We start from the raw sequence: 13,753 nt of genomic DNA on the forward strand, positions 1-13,753 counted from the left end.
GAGTTAATAATATATATCCTCATTATTGTTAAAAGTATATTCAAGCAGCAGGGGGTATTGAATTTCCCAGGGTACGAAGTGTTCTTCATCAACATCAAACGCTTTTTTTTTTCTTTCTTAGAGTCATAAGATTTTTTTCCCCTGAAAGTGCTTCTAGCAAAATTGTTAAATCAACATTTCCTAATGTATGGATTGAAAATGTAAAAGAAGGAAGCTGTGATCTCCAGATTCAGAAAAGAAGCCTCTTCATGAGACGTTTATATTAACATCCTCAAATTAGCACAAATATATTTTTTTCCAATTTCTTGTTTCAAATACAAGCGTCCACTGTGGGGCTGGTCCCTTGGGTGCGCACCCACAAAACCCAGAGACATGTGCAAGCTTTCTTTCTACAATTTTCTTATTTGAAATCAACTAGATTAAAATACACAAACTGTGCACTACATACCATTTCATATAAAAAAGTATGCTAATACAGTAGCAAGGCTATCATAAGAATAGTTGTGGAGCAATGCATGCATGAACCCCTTTAGTTATTAACTGCATCTGAGTTAATATCTGAGTTAACTTAGTCATCTTGTTTATGTGTGCAGGGAAATGATAGTAGGACACTGAGTACTGTTATATGAACAGTTTTTTAAACATATATGTACATATACCATAGGTGCATATTCAGGCTGTTCTCATCAAGATTTCGTAGGAAATGCTACTAAAAGTAATGCACTAGAATTCGTATGAATTCCACGTATTCGTGAGTCAGAGGGCTGGGGACATGTGACCTATGCGCTTCTCTCTCTTCGTGAAAACAAAAAACATAGTGGACATTCATTTGATACTTTATGGGAAATTAAATATTTTCATCGTTTAAATGTGTTTTTGATCAACTTTGAAGCAGAAAATGTTATTTTTATTTTCATAATCTTCTTTCAGATGGTTTGTATGATCTTTTGTTTGTTAGTTTTCTTTCATCGGATTTCTTTTGTTGTTATGGTTGTTGCTATGGATGCTTCCCTCGCTGCCACCATAGGCCGACACTCACATATAAGGCAACCACAGTTTAAAACTCCCAAACCGGGACCATTGTGTTCTCGATGCGCATGCCATTGACGGGTACTTTGTGAAGGAATGAGTGAGTGTTCTGAAGCTCTTTTGAAAACTTCTCCTTAGCATTACAGCTAACTGCTAGCATGGGCGTGTTGGTCTGTTCAGCCTCAAGGCCATTGGCTAGCAACAGGCATGAAAATGAGTGATTGACAGGCTTGCCTATCAACTAGTATCACACTGACAGGTCCTGTCAGAGAGGGATGCAAGCTCATAGGCTAGCAATAGCCGTGACAACGGAACATCACATGGTGTTTTGTTTACTTTTTTTTAATAGGGTTACGTAACTAAAAGAATGCCGAACCTGCTAACCCTCCATGTTAACTATGAAAACATATGTAATGCTATATGTAATTGTTATTTTGATTCTGATTGAAACCGGAGAAATTAGGTAGTGAAATTTTAAAACATTTGAGTGTTTTATAGAAACCGGAACAGGCCCGGATAAACCGGAACGTCTGGTCATTGTACTGCCGAACATCGCCCTGGAATTATTCACCTCCCTGAGTTTTAGAGGTTTTCTTCTGACTACCGAGTCAGGACGCCGAATGGCTGAAAACCGCAGAGAATGGTACGACCGTCCCAGGAGAAGAGAGGGGAGAGCTGGGATAAGGCACAACGGGACCTAGCTAAAGAGAAGACAATGTGAGAGCAAACAAAGTGTATATTTTTATTCTGCAAATTAGCAATGATTCCCATCTACTATTCGAAACGATAGTACAGATGTTGCTTCGTCAAAATGTCGCAGGATGGCGCTGTAGATGTTGTGTGGGGTCAAATCTACCGACTGAGAATGCAAACGAGTGAGAATGCGTCATTCGCCCAGAGGTCACTCATAATTGAAAAGTAAGTAAATCGTTTATCTTTAACTACTAATTATACTTAAAGCAAAACTCAGTTCTTATTATTATTAATCAATGTGACAGTCTTCATGTATTTGATTATTCAAATTCTATTTATTTCTCTGTGACCAACATTAGTCAGTTGTGACTGCTAAAGCTAACTGCACACACTAAGCTAACATTAAAATAACTCCAGATTGTTTTCAAGTAAGATAAGGTGTCACATCCAACAAGAGTTAGTTTTGATTAGCAGTTATATTCAGTAATGCTATCATATATAGTCTGACAGCATAAAAGTTGCCAATACACTCAATTCAGATAGCTTACACTATTTCTGACAGATTTCTAGAGCATAAAAAACCCAAGACATCAAAAGTTCAGTAATGTTAGTTCTATATCAGTCCAGAACTGCTAATATCAGGACACATCTATAATATATAAATATTTTTTTTAATGTGATTTTAGTTTAATGACACAACATCTGTGGGAACAACTGACCTCCATTCAGAGTTCAGCCCACACATTTTGTTGTATTGACTAGCAGAAGTAATCTTACTTAATATTGGTGTTATCACATCAAAGTAATTCATATCCCATCAATACATGTTACTGACTTGACTTCTTCCCTGGAGTCCCTTTGCCTTATCGTCCGCAGATCCAGGGCCGCGGCTGTGACCACATCATGGATTAGGATCTGTGGATCACGTATCAGAGGTCGTAATGGTGGATCCAGTATGGCGGATTCTGCATCGTGCTGGCTGATCGTGATAATAAAGGCAGATCCTTTATCGTGTTGGCATCAGATACTGGTGGTGGACCACGACCGAGGTGGCAGCTGATGATGGATCCTAATGGCGGCAGTGGACAATGACTGTGGACTATAGTGGCAACCGATCTTGATGGTGGATCATGATCTTGCTGGCTGCTGACCATAGACTATGATTGCAGCAGGACTGCTCGATATATAGTATTTCTCCTCAGACACTTGACCATTAATGACATTAATCCACCAATTCACTGACCTTCAGTTATACTTCAAAATGTTTACCCTTATCAATGCTGCTAAAACCTTTATCTTGATGTTCTCCTTTACACTTGACATCCATTGCACTTCTGTCCGTCCTGGGAGAGGGATCCCTCACATGTGGCTCTCTCTGAGGTTTCTACGTTCTTTTTTCCCTGTTAAAAGGGTTTTTAAGTAGTTTTTCCTTACTCTTGTTGAGGGTTAGGGGCAGAGGATGTCACACCATGTCAAAGCCCTATGAGACAAATTGTGATTTGTGAATATGGGCTATACAAATAAAATTTGATTGATTGATTGATTGATATGTCTGCAAAGTCCAGGAAGAATCTTAGAGTCAAGGATTCTCACACAGGGATGTCCTTATACTTGTGAAGTAACGATGTACAGGTAGAATGTCTGTTCTCCATCTAAAAGATACTCTAATAATAATAATAATGATGATAATAATCAACAAATGTGGAAAAATATGTTCTCCATATGCAATTGTTTAGGAGTAGTTATTTAAATCATATGCTTAAAGTTTCTTTGGTAGAACTAGGGTAATATTCTTGACATAGGTTTCCACTCACCAATAAACCGAGCCGAGGGTAATATGATCCTGTATCCTGTTCACTATTTGCAGCTGTTAAATAAGTGTTAATTAGTTAATGTGTTTTATAGCAACCTCAGTTTTGTCTGTTTTCCCTCAGATACCTACATCTTCCTTTTCACACCGAGAAGGTAATGTTATTCTGACAATCTTGACAAACTGTGCACTCCGAGCCAATTGGTCACTAATAGGAGGACACTATAGTTATTGAAAGACTAATTTATTATAAGATAATATGGCCTCTGATGGATGAACTCTAATATTTTTTTCTCTTTTCCCTTTCAGTTGAAATGCCAGGCTCGACTATTAAAACCTGCATATCTTGCATGCAACGTATATACGTGTTGCATGCAAGATATGCAAACTTTGTGGAGCCCAACAACCAATGAAAAAAACGGTAAATAAAGCAAAGGAAAATGCCGACAAGGAATGGGGGGGAAAGTTAAAAAAAGGAGGTAATACCTCCAAGTTAATCGATGCTGGTAAGCTCTTCACTACCTGTAACCTGCTGACTCTTCACACTAGCTACATATCCCGGTCGCATGATTGTATAATAATAATAATTATAATAATACATTTTATTTGTATAGCACTTTTAAAAGGTACTCAATGGCACTTCGCATGGTAAAAACATTGACAGTAAAAACAATAACAACAAGGTAACATTATAACAGTTAAAAGACACTTATTACATAAATAAATCACAGATTAAAAGCAGAATAAAAAAGGAATAGAAATTAGCTTTAGATGCCTTGGTGAAGTGCTATATTTCTTGTACGAAAACAATGTAAATACAAAGAAGTAAGAAATTCAGGTGACTTGTTTTTCCTACTCCTTCTAAGCAAACTTGACTCTCAATGAACTTTGTTTCGCATCTTTTGACTCCTATAGGGTGGACAGGTTATAGGCCATACTGTTTGACCAGAAAGGGAAAATTACTAAAACTAATGCCATGAGATTAAATAATCGATTAGGTAAGGAATAGTTCATCAATGAAAATGTTATTATTGTAAGCTATTTTATTTAGTTGCTTTAATGTGGAAGGTTGGTGTGTGTTTCCTGTTACAAGCAACTGCGGAGCGAGGAATTGACGAGGGGAGGAAAATAAACAGGCATTTTGTCCTGATTCAATACACATCTTTCGTGTCCTTCTACCGATGCCTTGCAGTATATGGAAAGATATTAACGGTGGCAATTTATAAAGTACTTCCGGTCTGACGGCAAGGAGCGACAAAAGCGTCAATAGCAACCACCTTAGATACGACAGAAACGTGAAAAATCTTCGTAATAACTAACAAACCAAATATCGTATAGGTTCACTGAATGAAAATATTGAAACTGAAACACACATTTCTTGCCATAAATATCATCAAAACGCATTTTTATGCAGAAACATTCTTAAAATATAGCATTTTCCACCAAGAATACAGCAATCTCCGCCATCGCAGAATATCGCTGCAGAGGTCTGCGCAGGCGCACTTGTCGTTTGTAGCGCTGTACATTTTCATAGGATTCTCTACGAAAATGTGTTCATAACTTTTCGTAAGATATCTTACGAACCGTTTCATGAGACCACGTTGACGTATTAAACTTATCATTCTATGTACATCCGAAATGATCTACTCTTCACAAGATAAATAAAAAATGAGTTGCAAAAACAGTTTTGATAATTCTTGAGCTTAAATTGCATATAAAAGCAAAAAGACAATTTCACACAGGCTGCACTAAATTATACCATCACCACATGAATGGACGGCAATCCACAATAGTTCTGCTATTTGAGCAAAACTCCATTATTTTAAGATCGCTTTTTTTTTCTCTTTTTATTTGTTTGATTATATTTTTTATTTTTCCAAATTTCCTTTGCACCCTTTGGGCATGAATCAACAAGGTCATTGGAAAGTATTCAGTGTGTTGACTCTCGTGCCTGACACTGCTGCTTCTTTCTATTTTCAGCTGAAACCAAGAAAAAAAGGGCAACTGAACTGGTGTCTCTCAAAGCCAGCCAGGCTCTGGTTTGCACTGCATCGACTTCCAGTGAGACTCCTTTTAAGCCATATGTTACTTTTTTCTCCACTGAGCCCTTTTTAAACACCACGTCTGTGAAGACTGATACTCTGGAATAAAATGCTTGATGTAAATGATAACAACAGGCCTCTATAAACAGTGTACCTCACATAGGAGAGAGAAATAACAGCATAAAGCAATGAGATTAATAGTGCAGAGGAGAGGTGTCTCGCTGAGTCTGTCAACGGTGGAGAGGGAGAGAGGAGATGGATACATAGAGAGAGAATGGGAGGGAGCCAGTGAGGAGTGGGTATTAGAAATAGGGTTCTGGGTTTAATAATGTACACAGGGCAGCTGTAGTGGTCAGTCGCACTGGGGAGTGACATTTGGAGTTGGGGGGGAGAGAGTAGATGAGGTTAACAACTCACCAGGGTTCTGTCCACAGCAGGGAGATGAATCTAGGGGGCTGGGTCAAGAACACACTGAAATGCCTCGGGTGGGTGCAGAGGTATCCATCAGTGCAGTGACATTATATCCATGTGTCCAATATACTTTCTATTTTGTATAAAATGAAGGAATTGCAGCTGTACACCAATCTACTGAACAACTATATTGAGGACAGTTATGAAGATTCAACAAAAAAATGTAGTTAAAAAACATCGGTCTGTAATGCAGTAAATACTATTGTCTTGGCCCAACTCCAAAGATACTTTGTCTTCTTTCACAAATGAATTTAGACTTTATTCACTGGTTCAATAGGGGGATTTAGTGGGGAAGTTGCAGACTGCAACCCATTCCCCACCCTGCTTTTCAGGAGAAGTGGCATTAAGGTAGATTACCTTGATAGATATCAGCTATGTTCATGTCTACATTTGATGATTGGCTACTGCAAGATTAATGTGTTAATACAAAACAAATTAGGACTCATAGCAAATCTCTTGTCTAAAATTGTTAAATTCTCTTTCACATCTAAATTCTGCCATAGAGGTTTAAGCTATGTCCCAATTAACGTGATAATTCCAAATTAGGTTGTTAGACTACAAAACAAATGCTATGAAGTGAGATATTGCTTTTGTCGGGCATTCATTGAGAACCCATTGTGAATACATATCAAAACAATGAAACAAGATAAATGTGTGAACAGAACAAAGAGTTGTCATAATAAAGGACAACAAATTAGACGCTGTCATCATTTGCATATAGAAGCTTAATAAATTAGCCCATGCTGCAGAGCAAACTCCTGCTGGGGGGAAATTAGTCCTGAGATGACAGTGAAAGATACATAACATTGAATGTATTAAATTACATACTTATGAATATAATTCTGTATTTCTTTCACAGCATGCATTTTATTTTTCCATTTGTTTAAATCAATTTAGAGTTCGGCTCAAGATACATGTGACTGTATAATATATATAAACAACACTGGATACATTATTTTCACTATAAATGCACTGAGTGAAATTGAGATGGAATGTCTTCTACTTACATCTTATCAAATATGCAAGGATAGATTGTAGGCATTTATCAAAAAATCCCAGGCAGGACAGCACAATTATATTCCTTAATTATGCACATATCATTTCTCAGGAAAGGTTGTTTTGTATGAATGAACTAAATACTTTTTTAAATTTTTTTAAATGATGAGTTAAAAGTTGACATTAAGCACATTCAAGTTATACTATGCTATTTATTGTAACCCTTCATTGAAACACCACTGTGTGCCTTGGTGGTGCATCATTTTCACATAACCAGCTGATGTGGACAAGACAGCTTGTACAGCTGCACCATTGTCATTACGACAGAAAGGAGTTAAAATTGACAGATTTATTAAGTAATCACATCGTGGTGATTTCTAGTCCCATGGGTGCGTGGTTGGTTTAATGTGTGCGCTTGCCTATGTGGGGAAAAATGAACAAATTAAGTGGGTCATCTGGGTTACCCTAATTTGAACATTTGCTGGCTAAAAAATAGGCATTAACCAAACATCAAACCAGTCGAGTGCATCGACGTTTCAATGACCAGTCTGTTGAAATCAGATCATGTCAGCACCATGTACTGTGTTTTGTTGGGGAGGGACGTTGTAGGTTTAGAAAAGCAATCCAAAGGCTAGCAGCCGCAGTTGCGGAGGTCCTTCGTGTGTTACATCACCTGAAAGCCCTCTACAGTATGTCTCCTGTTTTTAAAGGCTTCAACAACAGCTATGATGATACATTTCCTGAGGGGGCACGGCTGTGCACTGTTTCAACCTGCTGAGGCTACAAAATCTACAGGTATATTGAATATGTGACCAGAAAACAGATGGATTCTTTGACCTTCAAAGAAAATCAACAGCACAATGATGAGCTGTATATCTGGATGTTCAGCATCGACCTGGAATGTTCGAATTGTCCTTCCCGAAATAGTCCAAACAATATGTAATGACAAGGGCATGCTATTTCAGTGGCACTGCAAGGTCCACACAACTGCTCACAACAAGAGGCCGACATTGATTCTACAGGTCTGGTCAAACCCTTGTCAAATCATAGCAGAAGGCTCAGAGCTCGCCCATTACTCTCACACTACGGCAGTGTATCATCTCCGAAACAAGCGGTGGCTAATCTGTTAAAACAATTAGATTTCAAAATATATATAAATATATAATATATATCCATAAATATTATGTTCCCAGCAAGGACTTGAGTGCTGCCTATGTGATACTGCGAGTTTCAAATAGAGGCTTATCTGCTACAGCCAATGAATGCCCTGCAAGGATTCTGTGTAATATAGCTGTTTGCTCGCAATCAGTATTGTGTTTAATAAATGTGGATGAATATTAACTAATCTTTTGATCTCGCTTTCATTAGGGCCACCCCAAGTAAAGTGGATTCTTCTCAACAGCCCTGCCCCCCCCCCCCACGCCCACAACCCTGCATCTTGTACTCACGAGGGAAATGAGCAAGGACACAAACGCTCATTTTTAAAGATAACTGGTAAACTGCTTTAATTAGGCCTTGTTTTCAAAGTGCCCAACTTTCCTTGGGAGGGAGGTGATTATGTTCGCTCTCTGTACTGGCTGCCAGGCGCCGTATCCAACTCTATTTACACAAACAACATCACACAACATCAGACCACATCCACCCAAACAGTAGAGCAGTTTTTATTTTTTTTTTTAAACACTGTGCCAGATTTACTCCTGTAGTATTTTAGAGCGTGTCATGTAGGACAGTATTGCTCTTACCATTGGGAGCACTATTTCATTCGGTGATGACATGGACCCAATTATTAGGTCTTCCACACAAGCTCAAATGCTTCCCAGCCCACCTATGTCTCATCATAAACAAGCCACAGCACCAATACTTACTGGATGATCAATGATTTTTCCCTTAAGGCCAATAATGCAGCACATTGTTAGTTACAGTTTGATTACTGAGGCACTGTGCTGTAATGTGTGTATTGCCTCAGTGCCATATATATCTTCACACTCACTGAAGGTAGGTGTATGTCTGCGGCCTTTATGAGAATTCAGTCAGCTCCACAGACTGTATGTAGAGATAGATGACATGACAGCTTCCCAAAAGTGAAGCCAAATCAAGTGGATTGCCCCCTTGTGGCCTGCTCCAGTAAATCTTCTAATTCCAACCTCCTCCATATTAGCAGATGGCGCTGTTCTTTGATCACCGCTGCACAGTATATTTAGATTTTTGTACAGTGGAAGGAAGTGGAGTTACATTTCCCATCTTTATTTACAGTCTATGCCCAGTTCTGATCCTTCCATATCAACTGGTTTTTCAGCTGCACATGAAAAATGTAGATTTTGATTAGTCAGTAACATGGTAGCAATTCCATTGCCAAAACTATATTGCATTACATTATCTATCAAAGCAATTTAAGGACGCATTTAGGTCATAACTAATCAACTTTTATTCTCCTGCCTCATTATATTATACCCTTAGCTCATAAACAAAGGACGGAATGCATGTTCACCTGTTCACTCCCCCCATTGGGTCCGCATAATGCCTACTAATTATGTTTGCTCATCTATAAGCCTTAATTATGTTGGGAGCTGATAATTAGCTGGGCTAGAATAGGTGCATATGTTTTTTCGCTATCAACCTGGCAGTAATAATGGTTATTCTCATCTCTAAGGAGACCCAAGGATTTTCTATGAAAGAGCATTTTTAAGTGCATTAGCACTTACAGTAACAATATTACAGTTTTTTTCTTACCTGTGTGAATTGTGTATTACAGCACAATATCGTAAGCACATAATATAATGGTCATTACATTTACAATGCTGCTTGACTATTTAGCCAGAGATGGGGCCTTGGAAATCTTATCTTACACATATAGATTTTTTAATACAATGATGAAGCACACGTTCTGAGCAGTTTTTACATGCAAACATTTAGATAAGTCTGGGTGATAAAGACAAAGTGAGAAGCTTTAGGCTTGTTGCACTTTTATTTCCTCTGTTATTGGGTACATATTTTATTTGATTTGCACATACTGCATATTATCTGAAATCTTGAGCACGATACATGCAAAAGAGATTTTGTAAAAATTATTAACCAAAGCAAAGGATGGTCAACAGACTTCTTTAATGTTAACACATAGTGCAGGAGCTCTGAGCCAATCTGACAGACCCAAAACTAGTCCCAGATAAGATGATTCTGCAAAAACCCCAGGGTGTATTTAGTGCAAACATTTCTTTTCATCCCATGCCTTCCATTATTTCTTATTCTCATTTGCTATAATAACTGTGTAAGGCAACCAGAGTATGGCTAAGATTAATGGAAGATTTTAGTGATATTAAATATAAAAGACAGATCTTAATTTCAGCTCTGTGCTACATTCTCCAGTCTCATAGGCTCCAATCTCAGAGCCCATCGCCTATCGTCTGACAACAAATTAGCCTTAAGATATTCAGGCCAAGAATCCATCTTCCGTTCATCGTACGCTATTTACAGTGTACGGCCGACACTTTTTGTAGGTGTTTTAGGTCCATGTGACATTTTGGCTAATCTCTGTTCACAGCTATCTGCATATGATGTAGATAAATAAAAAAGCTGATAGCTGGTATCTGTGGGGAACAAAAGCCTGCTCAAACATCAACTAGAAACAGAAACCAGATGACCTTAACCAAGTAGGTCTAGATGCTAAACTATTAGAAGCTAAACTATAATCACTGATATGGACTTGTGGTCATAATTTTGGAGACACTAACAGAGACAGAGGAGGAAGCCATAGTTTACTTCTTTGCTGCTGTACATTACCTCCATGTCATTTCGCTCACCTAAAAGCAGTTCTCATCTCCTTTGAGGACCTCTGTATAAAAAAACAACACTCAGAGAGACTCATGAGTACAAGTTGAATTATTTCCTGTAATAAGTGTAGCTTCTTGTTTGTGTATAAGATACCATGCCAGGGGAGAGCAAAGTATTCAGATGTATGCTCCGTGAGGCTCCTAGCTGCTCCTCCTCTGGGAAGCCACAGCTGAGTGAGATGACGCAGATTCTTGAGTGGCTGCACTTCCTCACACTTTTCCAGGGCATCTATAATGCATCTGCAGATTAAAATTGAAGGCACACAAGAGGACCTACTAGAGTGAGCGTGCATGCTTGGCACTTACACACAAACACACACAAACAAACTAGCACCTTCCTGCGCACATGTACAAAGAAACGCACCAATACCGACACCACCTGTCCCCATGACACACACTCAAATGTCTCTCCCTCAATCGGATGAACACTGACACCATCATATATGCAGCACACAGTCCACAAAGTGGCATTTCCTTTGGTCCCCTGCTGCACAGGGCTCCCTGGCAAAGAGGAGGCTCCTCTGGGGTCAGCACCCCTGGGACAGGGGATGTTGCTGGCCAAAGCTCTGCAGCATAGAGGTCATTATGGAGGGATAAGGGTTGTGGTAGGGGGTTGCTGGGGGGGGGCATAGTTAAAGGAAAAGGGTACACAGCAGAAATGCCAGCAGACAAAACTGGCAAATCAAACGACAAAAAAAATGTCATCCATTCTTGATCAGTTTCCCTCTTTTGTTTAACTGTGGAACACTGTAAAAAAAAATCCGTACAATTTACAATAAAATACTGGCAGCTCTGGTTGCCAGAAATTCACCGTAAAAAATACAGTGACAATGTATACAACATTACAGTATGCCTTTTTGGAACCGTAAATTTCACAGTCAAGAACTGTTGTTCTTTACGGTAAATTACTATGAAAAAAATTGATAAACTGTAAACCTGTTTACGGTAATTTTCTTTAAAAAAAACTGTTGTAAAATAAACATGCTTACGGTGATTTCCTTTAAAAACAACAGTTGTAATATAAACCTCTGTACGGTAATTTTCTTTAAAAACAACAGTTGTCACATAAACATGTTTACGGTCATTTTCTTTAATGGTAAACTACTGTGAACCAAACCACAGTATCTCAGTGATAAACACAGTACAATTGTAGGATAATTATAGCATTTTATTTAAATGTTGAATTTTACGGTAAAATACTGGCAGCTGTGGTTGCCAGAAATTCACCGTAAACAATACAGTACAAATTGCATTACAAATAGAGCGCCACTGTAAACCAAGGGACAGAAACTGCTAGTGCATTTACATATTCTCTATGAAAAACAGATTTAACTGATTTAATAACTTGTTCATTAAACTCTCAAAGCAGTGTTGAAGTTTTTGCTGATCTTGAAAAAACATGTGTGCCCATATAGAGTATATGAAGGACAATCCATGGTGGACTGTATAAACAGTATGAACAAAATTGTCACTTGCTCTTGGTTAATCAAGAGTAATGATTCACTGAGTCCAGACCTGACTGAAGAGGGGGCTCAACATGGGATAGAGTGTCACACGATGTCCAAGATATTGGAAATGGAAGTATGTGTTGTCACTAGTTCTGCGTGATGATTGACATGTTGTCCATCAGGTGTTCATTGTAGACTGGCACTATCCTCTCTGCCTCCAGAAAACAAACAAAGCCAAAGTTAGATTGATTCAGTGCATGATGCTTACATATAGACAAACTCACAGCCATCTGTTGTTAATTGAGTTCCTTAAACGTAATTTAATGATTGTTTTACAGCAGTTACGTTCTAAAGCAAAAAAAAACTATCCACTGGAAGATGTTGCATTGTTAAGTTTTGTGTAAACACACACACAGAATTATGACTACTCAGATTTAAACAGTAGACAACTGGAAATATAGTTATAATTATCATGCAGCCATAAACTATACCACTGCTTACCTCTAATTAGCCTCGACAAGACTGGTGTCCAAGTCATTGGGTCCAGACTTGACAGCAGGTTGGACAGTCACATACAGACATGGTATGATGTTCAGGAAACTTTTTAGTAGGTCTTTTCATCATCGCTGTGGATTGACAAAAAAACTAAAAAAACAAGTTATATCAACACTAATAATACAACAATTTGCATAGTATTTAAACATTGGCTAAGTTTGTCTCACAACAAATATGAAAAATAATTATACAAAACATTCAAGTTAACAAAGAAGGCCATAAATGTTCAAATCTACTGAGAAATCCAGCAGTAAAAGCAACAGAACCAAGGTGGTTTAACTAACCTGTTGAACATGAAATGGCAGCACTGTGATTACAAAAAGAGATTAACGTAAGGTCTTCTTTTGTTAAAAGTTCAGTGTGTAGAATGTAGTGACATCTAGTGGTAAAGATGCATGTTGTAGCTGAATACCCTTCACCTCACCCTCCCCTTCCAAACATGAAAGATTGATTACCTGTGGTAAACTTCACTTTTCACAAAAAATCAAAGGGTGTTCAGTTTGTCCAGTCTGGGCTATTGTAAAAAAAACCATGGCTGCCTCTGTAGAGAGTACCCACTCCTGATGTACATGTAAAGTATTTCAATATAAAGTATAAGTGTACATTCTAGAGTAAAGAAAACAACAATTTGTACAATTTAGATGAAACACACGAGTGAAAAAACTATTATTTTATATTAACTTTCTGCGAATAGATCCCTTTCACCTAAATCTTACACACTGAATCTTTAAATGAACATACACTGAACTGTACAACCACTTACCACTGTTTATCCTTGACGAGACTGGTATCTGATCAGAGGCGTAGACTGGTGGGACAGCTCAGAGGTTGCTTAGGTCCACATGAAGTAGAACCACAGGTAGAGGTAATAAGACCTAAAAG

The 13,753-nt window shown here is 38.2% G+C and overlaps 2 long non-coding RNA genes across 2 annotated transcripts; one reads left to right on the top strand and one right to left on the bottom strand.

Annotated features, from left to right (window-relative positions):
- The first annotated feature begins 1,532 nt into the window (after positions 1 to 1,532).
- LOC117753299 lies at positions 1,533 to 4,032 on the top strand. The gene is made up of 3 exons (XR_004612230.1): positions 1,533 to 1,947; positions 3,657 to 3,687; positions 3,842 to 4,032. It is a non-coding gene; the product is annotated as an uncharacterized LOC117753299 (long non-coding RNA).
- Positions 4,033 to 12,357: 8,325 nt separating this feature from the next.
- On the bottom strand, positions 12,358 to 13,753 carry LOC117753279. The gene is made up of 3 exons (XR_004612225.1): positions 13,635 to 13,753; positions 12,818 to 12,942; positions 12,358 to 12,527 (listed from the first exon to the last, which is right to left on the bottom strand). It is a non-coding gene; the product is annotated as an uncharacterized LOC117753279 (long non-coding RNA).

Source organism: Hippoglossus hippoglossus, chromosome 3 (assembly GCF_009819705.1).
Source record: "Hippoglossus hippoglossus isolate fHipHip1 chromosome 3, fHipHip1.pri, whole genome shotgun sequence".
NCBI classification, from domain to species: Eukaryota; Metazoa; Chordata; class Actinopteri; order Pleuronectiformes; family Pleuronectidae; genus Hippoglossus; species Hippoglossus hippoglossus.